Source organism: Leuresthes tenuis, unplaced genomic scaffold (assembly GCF_036924035.1).
Source record: "Leuresthes tenuis unplaced genomic scaffold, fLeuTen1.0.hap1 SCAF_10, whole genome shotgun sequence".
NCBI lineage: Eukaryota > Metazoa > Chordata > Actinopteri > Atheriniformes > Atherinopsidae > Leuresthes > Leuresthes tenuis.
Genome location: NW_027325364.1, coordinates 27681638 through 27704789, shown reverse-complemented (window position 1 = coordinate 27704789; position 23152 = coordinate 27681638). Strand labels below are relative to the sequence as shown.

At 41.7% G+C, this 23152-nt stretch overlaps 3 non-coding genes across 3 annotated transcripts; all 3 read left to right on the top strand.

Moving 5' to 3' along the window:
- Positions 1–1929: 1929 nt before the first annotated feature.
- On the top strand, positions 1930–2043 carry LOC140317364 (U5 spliceosomal RNA). The gene has a single exon (XR_011917685.1). It is a non-coding gene; the product is annotated as a U5 spliceosomal RNA (small nuclear RNA).
- Positions 2044–2351: 308 nt separating this feature from the next.
- On the top strand, positions 2352–2535 carry LOC140317053 (U2 spliceosomal RNA). Its single transcript, XR_011917403.1, has one exon. It is a non-coding gene; the product is annotated as a U2 spliceosomal RNA (small nuclear RNA).
- Positions 2536–20787: 18252 nt separating this feature from the next.
- Positions 20788–20901, top strand: LOC140317277 (U5 spliceosomal RNA). Its single transcript, XR_011917605.1, has one exon. It is a non-coding gene; the product is annotated as a U5 spliceosomal RNA (small nuclear RNA).
- The last annotated feature ends 2251 nt before the right edge of the window (positions 20902–23152 follow it).

The following is a 23152-nucleotide window of genomic DNA, read 5'->3' as shown; positions in this document are numbered from 1 at the left end:
ATCATACATTGTCAGGCATTCGCACCTACTTGCAGCCGAATACTTCCGCTCCACCTTTTAGTGATGTATGGTTGGCATTTGCACCTTTTCTTACCCTTTCTTACCCTACTGATTGCTTAAGATTAAGTTGTTTTTTCTCAAACTACAACATTTTTTTAATTGTTGAAACTTGATTTGAAGTGGATAAATAAGGAGGACAAACAGTTTTAAGTCAGGCTGATAGAAGGAATTAATTTTATAGCAAAATCTGTATTTCGTCATATGTCGAGAGATGCTTATTGCTGAAGAAGTTCTTTCTCATTCTACAAAGTAAAACGTTGTTTATCGTTGAAACTTGATTAGACATGAATAAATATGAAGGACAAAGCAGTCTTAACTTGGTTAGAGTTAAGGAATTCGTTTAATAGGAGAATCCGAATTCGTGCATAACTCGTAAAATAGAGCTTATTTTCGGATTCCTGAAGAATGAGTCTGGTTCTTTCTCATGATACAAAGTTTGTTGTTTATTGTTGAAACTTCATCAGAAGTGAAGAAATAAATGAATGCCTATCAACAAATGTGGGATCTAAACTCTAGTGCTTCCTCTAAAATAATTTCCTTTCTCAATTCAGAAATGTGTGTGTGTAAGTCACAACACCCGTGACACCAAAACGGCTTTCTTTTCTCTCTTTTCTCTACACTCTGCACTGTGAGCACACACACCAAATCAGAAAGGCTTTTTTCTCTCTTTTCTATATTATGGACTGTGGGGACTCTCTTTTTTTTTTTTATTGTGTGCCAGGGCGTTGTCTCACGTATTAGATTATGCTTACGATACGAATGGGTTTATCAGTTACATCAGAATCCATACATACTGATCCTCCCGTAATAAAATGGTCGGATCTTATCAAACACACTTTGTTTCTTGTGACAATCAAGTCAGCGAAACAGCGTATACACGTCAAGACACTGAATCAAGTTTGCCACAAGAACTCATAAGTTTGGCAGTATTGCTCTGCCGTCAGCAATCATACACCCATTTTATTTTCGTGAGACATGTTGCTATATATGAATAAGTGGGTAGCTACTGACAAGCATTAAGCATGTCACACAGCCCAAACATATAACATTTCAGGACACACCACACAGTAACAACCACAGTGAAGCGTGTCAAAGCCCAAACATGTAACATTCAACAGGACACTTACACAACACATTCAAATCAAACAGTCAGACAACATACAAGAACATATACCCCAGCCGGCATTGCTCCCTGCCTATTTTCCTACAGCTCACTATGTGTGCGCACACCTTTATTCACAAACTCTTCAACTTATACTCTTTTACCAAAGCTGCTACAGCTCGATTGGCCGAATACCCTTAGATCCTATTTCGGTGAATTTGACATCTGCCTTACATGTAACAGATTAGCGGTTTAGCAGTTTTAATTTAGTTTCAGTGAAGGAATTCATTTTATAGCAAAATCCGAAATCGTGAAGAACTCATGAAAGTAAGCTTATTCTCGGATTCCTGAAACTTTAGATTTGCTCTTTCTTTTACTGCAAAGTACAACGTTGTTTTTTTTTTGTTTAAATCTTTCTAGACATGGTAAATATGAAGGACAAAGCAGTTTTAACATAGTTTGAGTGAAGGAATTCATTTTATAGATAAAATCCCAAGAGTCTGCTGAGAAAAGAGAGTGAATGCAAAGTAGACTTTAACACGGCTCTGGGAGCGAGCCGAGTGTGGGCTAACCGGGAGAATTGCTTGAAAGAAACGCGACACCGAATGAGCGGTCAGAACAAAGCCTCAATACGGTGTTCCCGTGGTGTTTTTGTTGCTGCCTTGTCGATTGCACAGGGGCAAGCGTTTCAACCAAGCAACGCTCACCATGGGGAAGGTGGCTATGGCAACTAGCCTGATGCCCTGCTCCCGCAGTGACGGATAATCGTACTCTGGTTTCTCTTCATAACATACAAGTCTTTCGCCTTTTACTAAAGACTTTCGTGGAGAGCAGCACTAATGAGTTGTTTCTATTTTTGGCAGGCTTTACCTTTGCGGGTGAAGCCCTTTCTGTCTGTGCAAAAGAAATCTTGTTACTGTGCAGAGTGACTTCTCTGAGTAGAGTCGCCTTACTTGTTGCGATTGTGCCGATGTTCGAAGCTGGAGTGCAAAGTTGTTGCTTGAATGGTGCTTGCTGGAGCATGCGGGAGTGCAAAGTTATACCATTTAAAAGGGCTGAAGAGTGCTCAGTGCAGCGGGTGGGCGGAGGTGCAACGTGACACTCTGGCCACCTATGGCCATAAAAAGAACACTGCTACAAGTGCGCATTGTGCCAGCAAGGGCCCTCGGACCTGAAACAGTGGACAGTTATCGCTTCTCGGCCTTTTGGCTAAGATCAAGTGTAGTATCTGTTCTTATCAGTTTAATATGTCCTCTATACGAGGACTACATATTAAATGGATTTTTAAGAATAGGAGTTGAAAAAGAAGCTTGCTCCGTTCACTCCAAGCATCGACCCAGTACTGCAGTGCCGCTGGGAACGGTGCGCTCTTCTCTGCTCTTGTGAAAAAGCAAACAGCGGTGCAGGATGGAAGTTTCAGGGAGCCCAAGATGAAACTTTCTTTTAATCTGCTGAGAAAAGAGAGTGAATGCGAAGTAGACTTTAACACGGCTCTGGGAGCGAGCCGAGTGTGGGCTAACCGGGAGAATTGCTTGAAAGAAACGCGACACCAAATGAGTGGTCAGAACAAAGCCTCAATACGGTGTTCCCGTGGTGTTTGTGGCTGCCTTGTCTTTTGCACAGAGTAAAAGACAAGGCAGCCATCGAATAGGGCCCGATTGTTCCTACTTGGTCAGCTGAGGAGCAAGGGGGGGGAGCAAGCGTCTCAACCAAGCAAATCTCACCAAGTAGGAACAATCGGGCCCTATTCAATGGCTGCAACACCTGAAAGAGATATTGATGCGAGACCCGATCAAAAGCTTTTTCAAAGTCTAAATTTAAGATGACAAGCCGGGTGTTTCTGTCTCTAGCGTAATCAATGATGTCTCGAATCAGTACGAGGCTGTCGGTGAGTTGTCTCTCTGAGATGGCACAAGCCTGGTCTGGGTGAATTACCTCCTCTAAAACAGAGGACATCCGTGTCGTTAAAACCTTGCTAAAAAGTTTACAGTCATAGTTTAAAAGTGTGATGGGCCTCCAATTCTTTAGGTCAGTCTTATAATTTTTATCAGAAGTGAAGAAATAAATGAATGCCTATCAACAAATGTGGGATCTAAACTCTAGTGCTTCCTCTAAAATAATTTCCTTTCTCAATTTAGAAATGTGTGTGTGTAAGTCACAACACCCGTGACACCAAAACGGCTTTCTTTTCTCTACACTCTGCACTATGAGCACACACACCAAATCAGAAAGGGTTTTTTCTCTCTTTTCTACATTATGGACTGTGGGGACACAAAACCGCTCTCTCTTTTTTTTTTATCGTGTGCCAGGGCGTTGTCGCGTTTCTTTCAAGCAATTTTCCCGGTTAGCCCACACTCGGCTCGCTCCCAGAGCCGTGTTAAAGTCTGCTTCGCATTCACTCTCTTTTCTCAGCAGACTCTTGGGATTTTATCTATAAAATGAATTCCTTCACTCAAACTATGTTAAAACTGCTTTGTCCTTCATATTTACCATGTCTAGAAAGATTTAAACAAAAAAAAAAAACAACGTTGTACTTTGCAGTAAAAGAAAGAGCAAATCTAAAGTTTCAGGAATCCGAGAATAAGCTTACTTTCATGAGTTCTTCACGATTTCGGATTTTGCTATAAAATGAATTCCTTCACTCAAACTAAATTAAAACTGTTAAACCGCTAATCTGTTACATGTAAGGCAGATGTCAAATTCACCGAAATAGGATCTAAGGGTATTCGGCCAATCGAGCTGTAGCAGCTTTGGTAAAAGAGTATAAGTTGAAGAGTTTGTGAATAAAGGTGTGCGCACACATAGTGAGCTGTAGGAAAATAGGCAGGGAGCAATGCCGGCTGGGGTATATGTTCTTGTATGTTGTGTGACTGTTTGATTTGAATGTGTTGTGTAAGTGTCCTGTTGAATGTTACATGTTTGGGCTTTGACACTTCACTGTGGTTGTTAACTGTGTGGTGTGTCCTGAAATGTTATATGTTTGGGCTGTGTGACATGCTTAATGCTTGTCAGTAGCTACCCACTTATTCATATATAGCAACTGACAACATAAGAAGTCTGGACATACTTTGATAGTAGTTGTAGAAGTATCCTTATTGATAATAGATAAACTAATTCATAGTGATAGAACAGTAGATGAACAGGTGCCTGCACATGTCTCACGAAAATAAAATGGGTATATGATTGCTGACGGCAGAGCAATACTGCCAAACTTATGAGTTCTTGTGGCAAACTTGATTCAGTGTCTTGACGTGTATACGCTGTTTCGCTGACTTGATTGTCACAAGAAACAAAGTGTGTTTGATAAGATCCGACCATTTTATTACGGGAGGATCAGTATGTATGGATTCTGATGTGACTGATAAACCCATTCGTATCGTAAGCATAATCTAATACGTGAGACAACGCCCTGGCACACAATCAAAAAAAAAAAAAGAGAGAGCGGTTTTGTGTCCCCACAGTCCATAATGTAGAAAAGAGAGAAAAAAGCCTTTCTGATTTGGTGTGTGTGCTCACAGTGCAGAGTGTAGAGAAAAGAGAGAAAAGAAAGCCGTTTTGGTGTCACGGGTGTTGTGACTTACACACACACATTTCTGAATTGAGAAAGGAAATTATTTTAGAGGAAGCACTAGAGTTTAGATCCCACATTTGTTGATAGGCATTCATTTATTTCTTCACTTCTGATGAAGTTTCAACAATAAACAACAAACTTTGTATTATGAGAAAGAACCAGACTCATTCTTCAGGAATCCGAAAATAAGCTCTATTTTATGAGTTATGCACGAATTCGGATTCTCCTATAAAACGAATTCCTTAACTCTAACCAAGTTAAGACTGCTTTGTCCTTCATATTTATTCATGTCTAATCAAGTTTCAACGATAAACAACGTTGTACTTTGTAGAATGAGAAAGAACTTCTTCAGCAATAAGCATCTCTCGACATATGACGAAATACAGATTTTGCTATAAAATTAATTCCTTCTATCAGCCTGACTTAAAACTGTTTGTCCTCCTTATTTATCCACTTCAAATCAAGTTTCAACAATTAAAAAAATTTTGTAGTTTCAGAAAAAACAACTTCATCTTAAGCAATCAGTAGGGTAAGAAAGGGTAAGAAAAGGTGCAAATGCCAACCATACATCACTAAAAGGTGGAGCGGAAGTATTCGGCTGCAAGTAGGTGCGAATGCCTGACAATGTATGATCAAAAGAGGGAGCGGAGGTTTTCGGCTGCAAGGTCTGAATGTCCAACCATAATTTGTAAAAACCGGGGAAGAAAAGGCTCGAAAGCCCGACTATACACCATCAAAAGCGGGAGCGGAGGTGTTCGGCTGCAAGTAGGTGTGAATGTTCGACCATAATTTGTAAAAAGCGGGTAAGAAAAGGTTCGAATGCCCGACTATATATTAACCAAAGCAGGAGGAGAGGTCTTCGGATAAGAGTGGGTGAGAATTTACAACCATAATCTATAAAATGCGGTGAAAAAAAAGGTGTGAATACCCCATAGAACACTAAAAGGTAGAGCGGAAGTGTTCGGCTGCAAGAAGGTGTGAATGTCTGACCATAGTTTGTAAAAAGCGGGTAAGAAAAGGTTCGAATGCCCGAACATACACCATCAAAGGAGGGAGCGGAGGTGTTCCGCTGTAAGAAGGTGTGAAAGTCCGACCATAGTTGGCAAAAAGCAGGTAAGAAAAGGTTAAAATACCCGATTGTACACAATCAATAGCGGGAGCAGAGTTGTTCCGCTACTAAAAGGTGTGAAAGTCCGACCATGGTTTGTAAAAAGCGGGTAAGAAAAGGTGTGAATGCCCGACAATGTATGATCAAAAGAGGGAGAGGAGGTTTTCGGCTGAAACAAGGTCTGAATGTCCATCCATATTTTGTAAAAATCTGGGAAGAAAAGGCTCGAAAGCCCGACTATACACCATCAACAGCTGGAGCGGAGGTGTTCAGCTGCAAGAAGGTCTGAATGTCCATCAATAATTGCTAGAAAACATGGAAGAGAATTTTCGAATATCAAACCGCACATGATCATAAGCGGGAGAGGAGGTGTTCAAATGCAAGAAGGTGTGAATGTCCACCCATAATTACTGCAAAATGGGTAAGAAAAGGTACGAATGCCCAACCATACATGATCCTAACAGGGAGCGGAGGTGTTTGGCTGCGACAAGGTGTGTATGTCCACCCATAATTAATGAAAAGCGGGCAACAAGTAGGTTTAAATACCCATCATCAAAAGCAGGAGTGGATGTGTTCGGCTACAAGAAGGTTTGAATGTCTGACCATAGTTTGTAAAAAGCGGGTAAGAAAAGGTTCGAATGCCCGAACATACACCATCAAAGGAGGGAGCGGAGGTGTTCCGCTGTAAGAAGGTGTGAATGTCCAACCATAATTGGCAAAAAGCAGGTAAGAAAAGGTTAAAATACCCTATTGTACACAATCAATAGCGGGAGCAGAGTTGTTCCGCTACTAAAAGGTGTGAAAGTCCGACCATGAATTGTAAAAAGCGGGTAAGAAAAGGTGCGAATGCCCGACAATGTATGATCAAAAAAGGGAGCGGAGGTTTTCGGCTGAAAGAAGGTCTGAATGTCCATCCATAATTTGTAAAAATCGGGGAAGAAAAGGCTCGAAAGCCCGACTATACACCATCAACAGCTGGAGCGGAGGTGTTCAGCTGCAAGAAGGTCTGAATGTCCATCAATAATTGCTAGAAAACATGGAAGAGAATTTTCGAATATCAAACCGCACATGATCATAAGCGGGAGAGGAGGTGTTAAAATGCAAAAAGGTGTGAATGTCCACACATAATTACTGCAAAATGGGTAAGAAAAGGTACGAATGCCCAACCATACATCATCAAAAGCAGGAGTGGATGTGTTCGGCTACAAGAAGGTTTTAATGTCCGACCATAGTTTGTAAAAAACGGGTAAGAAAAGTTTCGAATGCCCGAACATACACCATCAAAAGAGGGAGCGGAGGTGTTCCACTGTAAGAAGGTGTGAATGTCTGACCATAGTTAGTAAAAAGCGGGTAAGAAAAGGTGAAAATACCCGACTGTACACAATCAATAGCGGGAGCGGAGTTGTTCGGCTACTAAAAGGTGTGAAAGTCCGACCCTGGTTTGTAAAAAGCGGGTAAGAGAAGGTGCGAATGCCCGACAATGTATGATCAAAAGAGGGAGCGGAGGTTTTCGGCTGCAAGAAGGTCTGAATGTCCAACAATAATTATGTAAAAACCGGGGAAGAAAAGGCTCGAAAGCCCGACTATACATCATCAAAAGCGGGAGCGGAGGTGTTCAGCTGCAAAAAGGTCTGAATGTCCATCAATAATTGCTAGAAAACATGAAAGAAAATTTTCGAATATCAAACCACACATCATCATAAGCGGGAGAGGAGGTGTTCAGCTGCAAGAAGGTGTGAATGTCCGACCATAGTTTGTAAAAAATGGGTAAGAAAAGGTGCGAATGCTCAACCATACATCATCAAAAGCAGGAGTGGATGTGTTCGGCTACAAGAAGGTTTGAATGTCTGACCATAGTTTGTAAAAATGGGTAAGAAAAGGTACGAATGCCCAACCATACATCATCAAAAGCAGGAGTGGATGTGTTCGGCTACAAGAAGGTTTTAATGTCCGACCATAGTTTGTAAAAAACGGGTAAGAAAAGTTTCGAATGCCCGAACATACAACATCAAAAGAGGGAGTGGAGGTGTTCCACTGTAAGAAGGTGTGAATGTCTGACCATAGTTGGTAAAAAGCGGGTAAGAAAAGGTGAAAATACCCGACTGTACACAATCAATAGCGGGAGCGGAGTTGTTCGGCTACTAAAAGGTGTGAAAGTCCGACCCTGGTTTGTAAAAAGCGGGTAAGAGAAGGTGCGAATGCCCGACAATGTATGATCAAAAGAGGGAGCGGAGGTTTTCGGCTGCAAGAAGGTCTGAATGTCCAACAATAATTATGTAAAAACCGGGGAAGAAAAGGCTCGAAAGCCCGACTATACATCATCAAAAGCGGGAGCGGAGGTGTTCAGCTGCAAAAAGGTCTGAATGTCCATCAATAATTGCTAGAAAACATGAAAGAAAATTTTCGAATATCAAACCACACATCATCATAAGCGGGAGAGGAGGTGTTCAGCTGCAAGAAGGTGTGAATGTCCGACCATAGTTTGTAAAAAATGGGTAAGAAAAGGTGCGAATGCTCAACCATACATCATCAAAAGCAGGAGTGGATGTGTTCGGCTACAAGAAGGTTTGAATGTCTGACCATAGTTTGTAAAAAGCGGGTAAGAAAAGGTTCGAGTGCCCGAACATACACCATCAAAAGAGGGAGCGGAGGTGTTCCGCTGTAAGACGGTGTGAATGTCCAACAATAGTTGGTAAAAAGCGGGTAAGAAAAGGTTAAAATACCCGACTGTACACAATCAATAGCGGGAGCGGAGTTGTTCGGCTACAAGAAGGTGTGAAAGTCCGACCATGGTTTGTAAAAAGCGGGTAAGAAAAGGTGCGAATGCCCGACAATGTATGATCAAAAGAGGGAGTGGAGGTTTTTGGCTGCAAGAAGGTCTGAATGTCCAACCATAATTTGTAAAAACCGGGGAAGAAAAGGCTCGAAAGCCCGACTATACACCATCAAAAGTGGGAGCGGAGGTGTTCAGCTTCAAGACAGTCTGAATGTCCATCAATAATTGCTAGAAAACATGAAAGAAAATTTTCGAATATCAAACTGCACATGATCATAAGCAGGAGAGGAGGTGTTCAGCTGCAAGAAGGTGTGAATGTCTACCCATAATTACTGAAAAATGGGTAAGAAAAGGTGCGAATGCCTAACCATACATCATCAAAAGAGGGAGCGGAGGTGTTCCGCTGTAAGACGGTGTGAATTTCCGACCATAGATGGTAAAAAGCGGGTAAGAAAAGGTTAAATTACCCGACTGTACACAATCAAAAGAGGGAGCGGAGTTGTTCAGCTAAGAGAAGGTGTGAAAGTCCGACCTTGGTTTGTAAAAAGCGGGTAAGAAAAGGTTCGTATGCCCGAATATACACCATCAAAAGCGGAAGCGGAGGTGTTCGGCTGCAAGATATTGTGAACGTCCGACCAAAGTTTGTAAAAAGCAGTTAAGAAAAGGTTTGAATATCTAACCAAACATAACAATGAGTCTTTTCCGCTGTAGAATGCCCGACTATAGACCATCAAATGCGGGAGTGGAGGTGTTCGGCTCTGAGTAGGTGTGAATGTCCGACCATAATTGCTGAAGAATGTGTTAGAAAAGGTAAGAATGCTGGACCATACATCATCAAAAGCGGTAGAGGTGGTGTTCGGCTGCAAAAAGGTGTGACTGTTTGACTAAAGTTTGTAAAAAGTGGGTAAGACAAGGTGCGAATGCCTGACAATGTATGATCAAAAGCGGGAGCGGAGGTGTTCAGCTGCAAGAAGGTCTACATGTCCATCAATAATTGCTAGAAAACATGAAAGAAACTTTTCGAAAATCAAACCGCACATGATCATAAGTGGGATAGGAGGTGTTCAGCTGCAAGGTGTTAATGTCCACCCATAATTCCTGAAAAATGGGCAAAAAAAAGGTATGAATGCCCAACCATACATCATCAAAAGCAGGAGTGGAAGTGTTCGGCTACAAGAAGGTGTGAAAGTCCAACCAAAATATGTAAAAAGAAGTTAAGAAAAGGTTCGAATATCCAACCAAACATAATCAAAAGCGGGAGCAGAGCTGTTCGACTGCAAGTAGGTGTGAATGTCAGATCATAATTTGCAAAAAGCTGATGAGAAAGGGTGAGAATGCCCGACTATACATCATCAAATGCGGGAGCGGAGTTGTTCGGCTGTGAGTAGGTGTGAATCTCCGACCATAATTGCTGAAAAATGTGTTAGAAAAGGTAAAAATGCCGGTCCATACATCATCAAAAGCGAGAGAGGTTGTGTTCGGCTGCAAGTAGGTGTGAATGTCCAGCCATAATTACTCACAAACGGGTAAGAAAAGGTAATATTGCCAGACCATATATGATCAAAACAGGGAGCGGAGGTGGTTCAGCTGCAAGAAGGTTTGAATTCTGATGTGACTGATAAACCCATTCGTATCTTAAGCATAATCTAATACATGAGACAACGCCCTGGCACACGATAAAAAAAAAAAAGAGAGAGCGGTTTTGTGTCCCCACAGTCCATAATGTAGAAAAGAGAGAAAAAAAGCCTTTCTGATTTGGTGTGTGTGCTCATAGTGTAGAGTATAGAGAAAAGAAAGCCGTTTTGGTGTCACGGGTGTTGTGACTTACACACACACATTTCTAAATTGAGAAAGGAAATTATTTTAGAGGAAGCACTAGAGTTTAGATCCCACATTTGTTGATAGGCATTCATTTATTTCTTCACTTCTGATGAAGTTTCAACAATAAACAACAAACTTTGTATTATGAGAAAGAACCAGAATCATTCTTCAGGAAACCGAAAATAAGCTCTATTTTATGAGTTATGTACGAATTCGGATTCTCCTATAAAACGAATTCCTTAACTCAAACCAAGTTAAGACTGCTTTGTCCTTCATATTTATTCATGTCTAATCAAGTTTCAACGATAAACAACGTTGTACTTTGTAGAATGAGAAAGAACTTCTTCAGCAATAAGCATCTCTCGACATATGACGAAGTACAGATTTTGCTATAAAATTAATTCCTTCTATCAGCCTGACTTAAAACTGTTTGTTCTCCTTATTTATCCACTTCAAATCAAGTTTCAACAAATAAAAAAATGTTGTAGTTTGAGAAAGTACAACTTAATCTTCAGCAATCAGTATAAAAAGAGGTGCAAATGCCAACCATACATACCTAAAAGGTGGAGCGGAAGTGTTCGGCTGCAAGTAGGTGTGAATGTTCGACTATAATTTGTAAAAAGCGGGTAAGAAAAGGTTCGAATGCCCGACTATATATTAACAAAAGCTGGAGGAGAGGTCTTCGGATGAGAGTGGGTGAGAATTTCCAACCATAATCTATAAAATACGGTGAAAAAAAATATGTGAATGCCTCATAGAACACTAAAAGCGGAAGTGTTCGGCTGCAAGAAGGTGTGAATGTCCGACTATATTTGGTGAAAAGCAGGTGAAGCAAGGTCTGAATGCCCAACCTTACATCATCAAAAGCGAGATCAGAGGTGTTTGGCTGCAAGAAGGCCATAGTTTTCCAAAAGCGGGTAAGGTGCGAATGTCCGACTAAATATCAACAAAATTTGGGGCGGAGGTCTTCGGATGCAAGTGGGTGTGCATATCCCACCATACAAGTATGGTGGAGAGGAAGCTGTGAATAGCCGACCATAGTTTGGAAAAAGCGGGTAAGAAAAGGTTTGAATGCCCGAACATACACCATCAAAAGAGGGAGCGGAGGTGTTCCGCTGTACGAAGGTGTGAATGTCCGACCATAGTTGGTAAAAAGCGGGTAAGAAAAGGTTAAAATACCCGACTGTACACAATCAATAGCGGGAGCGGATGTGTTCGGCTACAAGAAGATGTGAAAGTCCGACCATGGTTTGTAAAAAGCGGGTAAGAAAAGGTGCGAATGTCCGACAATGTATGATCAAAAGAGAGAGCGGAGGTTTTCGGATACAAGAAGGTTTGAATGTCCCACCATAGTTTGTAAATAACGGGTAAGAAAAGCTTCGAATGCCCGACTATACACCATCAAAAGCGGGAGCAGAGGTGTTCCGCTGTAAGACGGTGTGAATTTTCGACCATAGTTGGTAAAAAGCGGGTAAGAAAAGGTTAAAATACCCGACTGTACACAATCAATAGCGGAAGCGGAGTTGTTCGGCTACAAGAAGGTGTGAAAGTCCGACCATGGTTTGTAAAAACCGGGAAGAAAAGGCTCGAAAGCCCGACTATACACCATCAATAAGAAGGTTTGAATGTCCATCAATAATTGCTTTAAAACAAGAAAGTAAATTTTCGAATATCAAACCGCACATGATCATAAGCGGGAGAGGAGGTGTTCGGCTGCAAGAAGGTGTGAATGTCCACCCATAATTCATGAAAAATGGGTAAAAAAAAAGGTGCGAATGCCTAACAATACATTATCAAAAGCAGGTGTGAATGTCAGATCATAATTTGTAAAAAGCTGATGAGAAAGGGTGAGAATGCCCGACTATACACCATCAAATGCGGGAGCGGAGGTGTTCGGCTCTGAGTAGGTGTGAATGTCCGACCATAATTGCTGAAGAATGTGTTAGAAAAGGTAAGAATGCTGGACCATACATCATCAAAAGCGGGAGAGGTGGTGTTCGGCTGCAAAAAGGTTTGACTGTTCGACTAAAGTTTGTAAAAAGAGGGTAAGACAAGGTGCGAATGCCTGACAATGTATGATCAAAAGCGGGAGCGGAGGTGTTCAGCTGCAAGAAGGTCTACATGTCCATCAATAATTGCTAGAAAACATGAAAGAAACTTTTCGAAAATCAAACCGCACATGATCATAAGTGGGATAGGAGGTGTTCAGCTGCAAGGTGTGAATGTCCACCCATAATTCCTGAAAAATGGGCAAAAAAAAGGTGTGAATGCCCAACCATACATCATCAAAAGCAGGAGTGGAAGTGTTCGGCTACAAGAAGGTGTGAACGTCCAACCAAAATATGTAAAAAGAAGTTAAGAAAAGGTTCGAATATCCAACCAAACATAATCAAAAGCGGGAGCAGAGCTGTTCGACTGCAAGTAGGTGTGAATGTCAGATCATAATTTGCAAAAAGCTGATGAGAAAGGGTGAGAATGCCCGACTATACACCATCAAATGCGGGAGCGGAGTTGTTCGTCTGTGAGTAGGTGTGAATCTCCGACCATAATTGCTGAAAAATGTGTTAGAAAAGGTAAGAATGCCGGTCCATACATCATGAAAAGCGAGAGAGGTTGTGTTCGGCTGCAAGTAGGTGTGAATGTCCAGCCATAATTACTCACAAACGGGTAAGAAAAGGTAGTATTGCCAGACCATATATGATCAAAACAGGGAGTGGAGGTGGTTCAGCTGCAAGAAGGTTTGAATGTCCGACTAAAGTTCAAATATATTAACAAAAGCGGGAGGACAGGTCTTCGGATGAGAGTGGTTGAAAATTTCCGACCATAATGTATAAAATGCGGTGAAAAAAAGGTGTGATAGAACACTAAAAGGTGGAGCGGAAGTGTTCGGCTGCAAGAAGGTGTGAATGTCCGACTATATTTGGTGAAAAGCAGGTGAAGCAAGGTCTGAATGCCCAACCTTACATCATCAAAACGGAGATCAGAGGTGTTTGGCTGCAAGAAGGCCATAGTTTGCCAAAAGCGGGTAAGGTGCGAATGTCCGACTAAATATCAACAAAATTTGGGGCGGAGGTCTTCGGATGCAAGTGGGTGTGCATATCCCACCATACAAGTATGGTGGAGAGGAAGCTGTGAATAGCCGACCATAGTTTGGAAAAAGCGGGTAAGAAAAGGTTTGAATGCCCGAACATACACCATCAAAAGAGGGAGCGGAGGTGTTCCGCTGTACGAAGGTGTGAATGTCCGACCATACTTGGTAAAAAGCGGGTAAGAAAAGGTTAAAATACCCGACTGTACACAATTAATAGCGGGAGCGGATGTGTTCGGCTACAAGAAGATGTGAAAGTCCGACCATGGTTTGTAAAAAGCGGGTAAGAAAAGGTGCGAATGTCCAACAATGTATGATCAAAAGAGAGAGCGGAGGTTTTCGGATACAAGAAGGTTTGAATGTCCCACCATAGTTTGTAAAAAGCGGGTAAGAAAAGCTTCGAATGCCCGACTATACACCATCAAAAGCGGGAGCAGAGGTGTTCCGCTGTAAGATGGTGTGAATGTCCGACCATAGTTGGTAAAAAGCGGGTAAGAAAAGGTTAAAATACCCGACTGTACAAAATCAATAGCGGGAGCGGAGTTGTTCGGCTACAAGAAGGTGTGAAAGTCCGACCATGGTTTGTAAAAAGCAGTTAAGAAAAGGTTCGAAAATCCAACCAAACATAATCAAAAGCGGGAGCAGAGCTGTTCGACTGCAAGTAGGTGTGAATGTCCAGCCATAATTACTCACAAACGGGGGAAGAAAAGGTAGTATTGCCAGACCATACATGATCAAAACAGGGAGCGGAGGTTCAGCTGCAAGGTGTGAATGTCTGACTATAGTTTGTAAAAAGCGGGAAAGACAAGGTGCGAATGCCCGACAATGTATGATCAAAAGAGAATGCGGAGGTGTTCGGCTGCAAGGTCTGAATGTCCAACCATAATTTGTAAAAACCGGTTAAGAAAAGGCTTGAAAGCCCGACTATACATCATCAAAAGCGGGAGCGGAGGTGTTCAGCTGCAAGAAGGTGTGAATGTTCGACTAAAGTTTGTAAAAAGCTAGTAAGACAAGGAGCGATGTCCCGACATTGTATGATCAAAAGCGGGAGCGGAGGTGTCCAGCTTTGAGTAGGTGTGAATGTCCGACCATAATTGCTGAAAAATGTGTTAGAAAAGGTAAGAATACTGGACCATACATCATCAAAAGCGGTAGAGGTGGTGTTCGGCTGCAAGAAGGTGTGAAAGTCCGACAATGGTTTGTAAAAAGCGGGTAATAAAAGGTTCGAATGCCCGAATATACATCATCAAAAGCGGAAGCGGAGGTGTTCGGATGCAAGAAGGTGTGAACGTCCGACCAAAGTTTGTAAAAAGCAGTGAAAAGCGAGAAAAAGCTTTTCGTGAGTTCTGCATGATTTGGGATTTTGCTTATAAAATGCATTACTTCACTCAAACTATGTTAAAACTGATTTGTCCTTCATATTTACCATGTCTAGAAAGATTTAAACAAAAAAACAACGTTGTACTTTGCAGTAAAAGAAAGAGCAAATCTAAAGTTTCAGGAATCCGAGTATAAGCCTGCTTTCATGAGTTCTGCACGATTTCGGATTTTGCTATAAAATGAATTGCTTTGCTCAAACCAAGTTAAAACTGCTTTGTCCTTCCATATTCATGGGTATTATTCAGGGTAATATGAGGAAGTTTATGCTTGAAATATATGTAGAAATGGGTACATATGAAGGACAAAGCAGTGTTAACTTAGTTTGCGTGAAGAAATTCATTTTATACATAAAATCCGAAATCGTGCAGAACTCATGAAAATAAGCTTATTCTCGGATTCCTAAAACTTTTGATTTGCACTTTCTTTTACTGCAAAGTACAACGTTGTTTTTTGTTGAAATCTATCTAGACATTGATAAATACCAGCCGAAACTCTGCTGCCGCTTTTGATAATTTATGGTTGGGCATTCTTACCTTTTCTTACCCGCTTTTTAAAAATTATGATCTTACATTCACACCTACTTGCAGTCGAACACCTTCTCATCCACTTATGATCATGTGCGGTTGGGCTTTCGCACCTTTTCTTACCCATTTTTCAGTAATTATGGGTGGACATTCAGACCTTGCAGCCGAAAACCTCCGCTCCTCTTTTGATCATACATTGTCGGGCATTCACACCTTGTCTTACCCGCTTTTTACAAACTTTAGTCGGACATTCAAACCTTCTTGCAGCTGAACCACCTCCGCTCCCTGTTTTGATCATATATGGTCTGGCAATAGTACCTTTTCTTACCCGTTTGTGAGTAATTATGGCTGGACATTCACACCTTCTTGCAGCCGAACACAACCTCTCCCGCTTTTGATGATATATGGTCCGGCATTCTTACCTTTTCTAACACATTTTTCAGCAATTATGGTCGGACATTCACACCTACTCACAGACGAACACCTCCGCTCCCACATTTGATAGTGTATAGTCGGGATTTCTCACCCTTTCTCATCAGCTTTTTGCAAATTATGATCTGATATTCACACCTACTTGCAGTCGAACAGCTCTGCTCCCGCTTTTGATTATGTTTGGTTGGATATTCGAACATTTTCTTAATGCTTTTTACAAACTTTGGTCGGACGTTCACACCGTCTTGCAGCCGAACACCTCCGCTTCCGCTTTTGATGGTGTATAGTCGGGCATTCGAGCCTTTTCTTACCCACCTATTACTTACTATGGTTGGACATTCAAACCTTCTTGTAGCCGAACACATCCTTTCCTGCTTTTGATGATGTATGATTTGGCATTCGCACCTTTTCTTACCCATTTTTCAGTAATTATTGGTCGGACGTTCAGACCTTCTTGCACCTGAACACCTCTGCTCCCGCTTTTGATGGTGTATAGTCGGGCTTTCGAGCCTTTTCTTCCCCGATTTTTACAAATTATGGTTGGACATTCACACCTTGCAGCCGAAAACCTCCGCTCCCTCTTTTGATCATACATTGTCGGGCATTCGCCCCTTGTCTTACACGGTTTTTACAAACTTTAGTCAGACATTCACACCTTGCAGCTGAACCACCTCCATTCCCTGTTTTGATCATGTGTGGTCTGGAAATACTACCTTTTCTTCCCCCGTTTGTGAGTAATTATGGCTGGACATTCACACCTACTTGCAGCCGAAAAACCACCTCTCCCGCTTTTGATGATGTATTGTCCGGCATTCTAGTCTTTTCTATCACATTTTTCAGCAATTATGATCTGACATTCACACCTACTTGCAGTCGAACAGCTCTGCTCCCGCTTTTGATTATGTTCGGTTGGATATTCAAACCTTTTCTTAACTGCTTTTTACAAACTTTGGTCGGACGTTCACACCTTCTTGCAGCCGAACACCCCCGCTTCCGCTTTTGATGGTATATATTCGGGTATTCGAACCTTCTCTTACCCGCTTTTTACAAACCATGGTTGGACTTTCATACCTTCTTGTAGCTGAACAACTCCACTCCTGCTTTTGATGATTTATGGTTGGACATTCGCATCTTTTCCTACCCATTTTTCAGTAATTATGGGTGGATATTCACATCTTCTTGCAGCTGAACACCTCCTCTCCCGCTAATGATCATGTAAGGTTTGATATTCGAAAATTTTCTTTCATGTTTTAAAGCAATTATTAATGGACATTCACACCTACTTGCAGCCGAACACCACCTCTCCCGCTTTTGATGATGTATGGACCGGCATTCTTACCTTTTCTAACACATTTTTCAGCAATTATGGTTGGAGAATCACACCTACTCACAGCCGAACAACTCCGCTACCGCATTTGATGGTGTATAGTCGGGATTTCTCACCCTTTCTCATCAGCTTTTTGCAAATTATTCTCTGACATTCACACCTACTTGCAGTTGAACAGCTCTGCTCCCGCTTTTGATTATGTTTGGTTAGATATTCGAAACTTTTCTTAACTGCTTTTTTACAAACTTTGGTCGGAAGTTCACATCTTCTTGCAGCCGAACACCTACGCTTCCGGTTTTGATAGTGTATATTCGGGCATACGAACCTTTTCTTACCCGCTTTTTACAAACCATGGTCGGACTTTCACACCTTCTCTTAGCTGAACAACTCCGCTCCCTCTTTTGATTGTGTACAGTCGGGTATTTTAACCTTTTCTTACCCGCTTTTTACCAACTATGATCGGACATTCACACCGTCTTACAGCGGAACAGCTCCGCTCCCTCTTTTGATGGTGTATGTTCGGGCATTCGAACCTTTTCTTACCCGCTTTTTAAAAACCAGGGTCGGAATTTCACACCTTTTAGTAGCCGAACAACTCCGCTCCCGCTATTGATTGTGTACAGTCGGGTATTTTAACCTTTTCTTACCCGCTTTTTACCAACTATGGTCGGACATTCACACCGTCTTACAGCGGAACACTTCCTCTCCCGCTTTTGATGGTGTATAGTCGGGCATTCTCACCTTTTCTTACCCGCTTTTTACAAACTATGGTGGGACATTCAAACCTTCTTGTATCCGAAAACCTCCGCTCTCTCTTTTGATCATACATTGTCGGACATTCGCACCTTTTCTTACCCGCTTTTTACAAACCATGGTCGGACTTTCACATCTTCTTGTAGCCGAACACATCCGCTCCCGCTATTGATTGTGTACAGTCGGGTATTTTAACCTTTTCTTACCCGCTTTTTACCAACTATGGTCGGACATTCACACCTTCGTACAGCGGAACACCTCCGCTCCCTCTTTTGATGGTGTATGTTCGGGTATTCAAACCTTTTCTTACCCGCTTTTTCCAAACTATGGTCGACTATTCACAGCTTCCTCTCCACCATACTTGTATGGTGGGATATTCACACCCACTTGCATCCGAAGACCTCCGCCCCAAATTTTGTTGATATTTAGTCGGACATTCGGACCTTACCCGCTTTTGGCAAACTATGGCCTTCTTGCAGCCAAACACCTCTGATCTCGCTTTTGATGATGTAAGGTTGGGCATTCAGACCTTGCTTCACCTGCTTTTCACCAAATATAGTCGGACATTCACACCTTCTTGCAGCCGAACACTTCCGCTTTTAGTGTTCTATGAGGCATTCACATATTTTTTTTCACCGTATTTTATAGATTATGGTTGGAAATTCTCACCCACTCTCATCCGAAGACCTCTCCTCCCGCTTTTGTTAATATTTAGTCGGGCATTCGAACCTTTTCTTACCCACTTTTTACAAATTATGGTCGAACATTCACACCTACTTGCAGCTGAATACTTCCGCTCCACCTTTTAGGTATGTATGGTTGGCATTTGCACCTCTTTTTATACTGATTGCTGAAGATTAAGTTGTACTTTCTCAAACTACAACATTTTTTTATTTGTTGAAACTTGATTTGAAGTGGATAAATAAGGAGGACAAACAGTTTTAAGTCAGGCTGATAGAAGGAATTAATTTTATAGCAAAATCTGTACTTCGTCATATGTCGAGAGATGCTTATTGCTGAAGAAGTTCTTTCTCATTCTACAAAGTACAACGTTGTTTATCGTTGAAACTTGATTAGACATGAATAAATATGAAGGACAAAGCAGTCTTAACTTGGTTTGAGTTAAGGAATTCGTTTTATAGGAGAATCCGAATTCGTGCATAACTCATAAAATAGAGCTTATTTTCGGATTCCTGAAGAATGATTCTGGTTCTTTCTCATAATACAAAGTTTGTTGTTTATTGTTGAAACTTCATCAGAAGTGAAGAAATAAATGAATGCCTATCAACAAAAGTGGGATCTAAACTCTAGTGCTTCCTCTAAAATAATTTCCTTTCTCAATTTAGAAATGTGTGTATGTAAGTCACAACACCCGTGACACCAAAACGGCTTTCTTTTCTCTACACTCTGCACTATGAGCACACACACCAAATCAGAAAGGCTTTTTTCTCTCTTTTCTACATTATGGACTGTGGGGACACAAAACCGCTCTCTCTCTTTTTTTTTTTTTTATCGTGTGCCGGGGCGTTGTCTCATGTATTAGATTATGCTTAAGATACGAATGGGTTTATCAGTCACATCAGAATCCATACATACTGATCCTCCCGTGATAAAATGGTCGGATCTTATCAAACACACTTTGTTTCTTGTGACAATCAAGTCAGCGAAACAGCGTATACACGTCAAGACACTGAATCAAGTTTGCCACAAGAACTCATAAGTTTGGCAGTATTGCTCTGCCATCAGCAATGATACACCCATTTTATTTTCGTGAGACATGTGCAAGCACCTGTTCATCTACTGTTCTATCACTATGAATTAGTGATCTATTATCAATAAGGATACTTCTACAACTACTATCAAAGTATGTCCGGACTTCTTATGTTGTCAGTTGCTATATATGAATAAGTGGGTAGCTACTGACAAGCATTAAGCATGTCTCACAGCCCAAACATATAACATTTCAGGACACACCACACAGTTAACAACCACAGTGAAGCGTGTCAAAGCCCAAACATGTAACATTCAACAGGACACTTACACAACACATTCAAATCAAACAGTCATACAACATACAAGAACATATACCCCAGCCGGCATTGCTCCCTGCCTATTTTCGTACAGCTCACTATGTGTGCGCACACCTTTATTCACAAACTCTTCAACTTATACTCTTTTACCGAAGCTGCTACAGCTCGATTGGCCGAATACCCTTTGATCCTATTTCGGTGAATTTGACATCTGCCTTACATATAACAGATTAGCGGTTTAGCAGTTTTAATTTAGTTTGAGTGAAGGAATTCATTTTATAGCAAATCGTGAAGAACTCATGAAAGTAAGCTTATTCTCGGATTCCTGAAACTTTAGATTTGCTCTTTCTTTTACTGCAAAGTACAACGTTGTTTTTTTTGTTTAAATCTTTCTAGACATGGTAAATATTAAGGACAAAGCAGTTTTCACATAGTTTGAGTGAAGGAATTCATTTTATAGATAAAATCCCAAGAGTCTGCTGAGAAAAGAGAGTGAATGCGAAGTAGACTTTAACACGGCTATGGGAGCGAGCCGAGTGTGGGCTAACCGGGAGAATTGCTTGAAAGAAACGCGACACCGAATGAGCGATCAGAACAAAGCCTCAATACGGGATTCTCGTGGTGTTTTTGTTGCTGCCTTGTCTTTTGCACAGAGTAAAAGACAAGGCAGCCATCGAATAGGGCCCGATTGTTCCTACTTGGTCAGCCGAGGAGCAAGGGGGGGGGAGCAAGCGTCTCAACCAAGCAAAGCTCACCATGGGGAAGGTGGCTATGCCAACAAGCCTGATGCCCTGCTCCCGCAGTGACGGATAATCGTACTCTGGTTTCTCTTCATAACGTACAAGTCTTTCGCCTTTTACTAAAGATTTCTGTGGAGAGCAGCACTAATGAGTTGTTTCTATTTTTGGCAGACTTTACCTTTGCGGGTGAAGCCCTTTCTGTCTGTGCAAAAGAAATCTTGTTACTGTGCAGAGTGACTTCTCTGAGTAGAGTCGCCTTACTTGTTGCGACTGTGCCGATGTTCGAAGCTGGAGTGCAAAGTTGTTGCTTGAATGGTGCTTGCCGGAGCGTGCGGGAGTGCAAAGTTATACCATTTAAAAGGGCTGAAGAGTGCTCAGTGCAGCGGGTGGGCGACACTCTGGCCACCATGAAAACCGAGGTTACATCCACTACCAGGGGCAGCCCAAGTTCTGCCGCAAGTGTGGTGAGCATGGGCACCTGGTTGAGGCTTGTACCAAGGTGTTATGTGGGAAGAGCAGAGAAATTGGGCAAACTTTTGGAGAGTGTCCAAATGGCAGGAAATGTAATCTCTGTGGAGAATTAAGTCACCTCTTCAGAGATTGCCCTAAATCTTTTGCCAACAAATTAAAGACGGTAAAGCCACAGTCAAGCCAACAAAGAGAAGGACCAAAGGTGGCAGTTGGTGAACAAAGTGAAGAGGTTGACCCAATAAATTCAAACTTCCCGCCAAAAGCTTGGATTGGAAGTGAGGAGCAAAAAGGGGAGGGGCCTGTAGAGGCCTCACCACTCAGTGTTGAAGTCTGTGAGAATTCACAGGCAGAGGGTGGAGCTACGCTAAATGAGGAGGAAGAGCAGACAGGTGAGTCTAGTGAAGATACTCACCTCCCCGAAGGTCAACAGAAGGTCAATTTGTTGATAGGCATTCATTTATTTCTTCACTTCTGATGAAGTTTCAACAATAAACAACAAACTTTGTATTATGAGAAAGAACCAGAATCATTCTTCAGGAATCCGAAAATAAGCTCTATTTTATGAGTTATGCACGAATTCGGATTCTCCTATAAAACGAATTCCTTAACTCAAACCAAGTTAAGACTGCTTTGTCCTTCATATTTATTCATGTCTAATCAAGTTTCAACGATAAACAACGTTGTACTTTGTAGAATGAGAAAGAACTTCTTCAGCAATAAGCATCTCTCGACATATGACGAAGTACAGATTTTGCTATAAAATTAATTCCTTCTATCAGCCTGACTTAAAACTGTTTGTCCTCCTTATTTATCCACTTCAAATCAAGTTTCAACAAATAAAAAAATGTTGTAGTTTGAGAAAGTACAACGTAATCTTCAGCAATCAGTATAAAAAGAGGCGCAAATGCCAACCATACATACCTAAAAGGTGGAGCGGAAGTATTCAGCTGCAAGTAGGTGTGAATGTTCGACTATAATTTGTAAAAAGCGGGTAAGAAAAGGTTCGAATGCCCGACTATATATTAACAAAAGCGGGAGGAGAGGTCTTCGGATGAGAGTGGGTGAGAATTTCCAACCATAATCTATAAAATACGGTGAAAAAAAATATGTGAATGCCTCATAGAACACTAAAAGCGGAAGTGTTCGGCTGCAAGAAGGTGTGAATGTCCCACTATATTTGGTGAAAAGCAGGTGAAGCAAGGTCTGAATGCCCAACCTTACATCATCAAAAGCGAGATCAGAGGTGTTTGGCTGCAAGAAGGCCATAGTTTTCCAAAAGCGGGTAAGGTGCGAATGTCCGACTAAATATCAACAAAATTTGGGGCGGAGGTCTTCGGATGCAAGTGGGTGTGAATATTCCACCATACAAGTATGGTGGAGAGGAAGCTGTGAATAGCCGACCATAGTTTGGAAAAAGCGGGTAAGAAAAGGTTTGAATGCCCGAACATACACCATCAAAAGAGGGAGCGGAGGTGTTCCGCTGTACGAAGGTGTGAATGTCCGACAATAGTTGGTAAAAAGCGGGTAAGAAAAGGTTAAAATACCCGACTGTACACAATCAATAGCGGGAGCGGATGTGTTCGGCTACAAGAAGATGTGAAAGTCCGACCATGGTTTGTAAAAAGCGGGTAAGAAAAGGTGCGAATGTCCGACAATGTATGATCAAAAGAGAGAGCGGAGGTTTTCGGATACAAGAAGGTTTGAATGTCCCACCATAGTTTGTAAAAAGCGGGTAAGAAAAGGTTCGAATGCCCGACTATACACCATCAAAAGCGGGAGCAGAGGTGTTCCGCTGTAAGACGGTGTGAATGTCCGACCATAGTTGGTAAAAAGCGGGTAAGAAAAGGTTAAAATACCCGACTGTACACAATCAATAGCGGGAGCGGAGTTGTTCGGCTACAAGAAGGTGTGAAAGTCCGACCATGGTTTGTAAAAACCGGGAAGAAAAGGCTCGAAAGCCCGACTATAC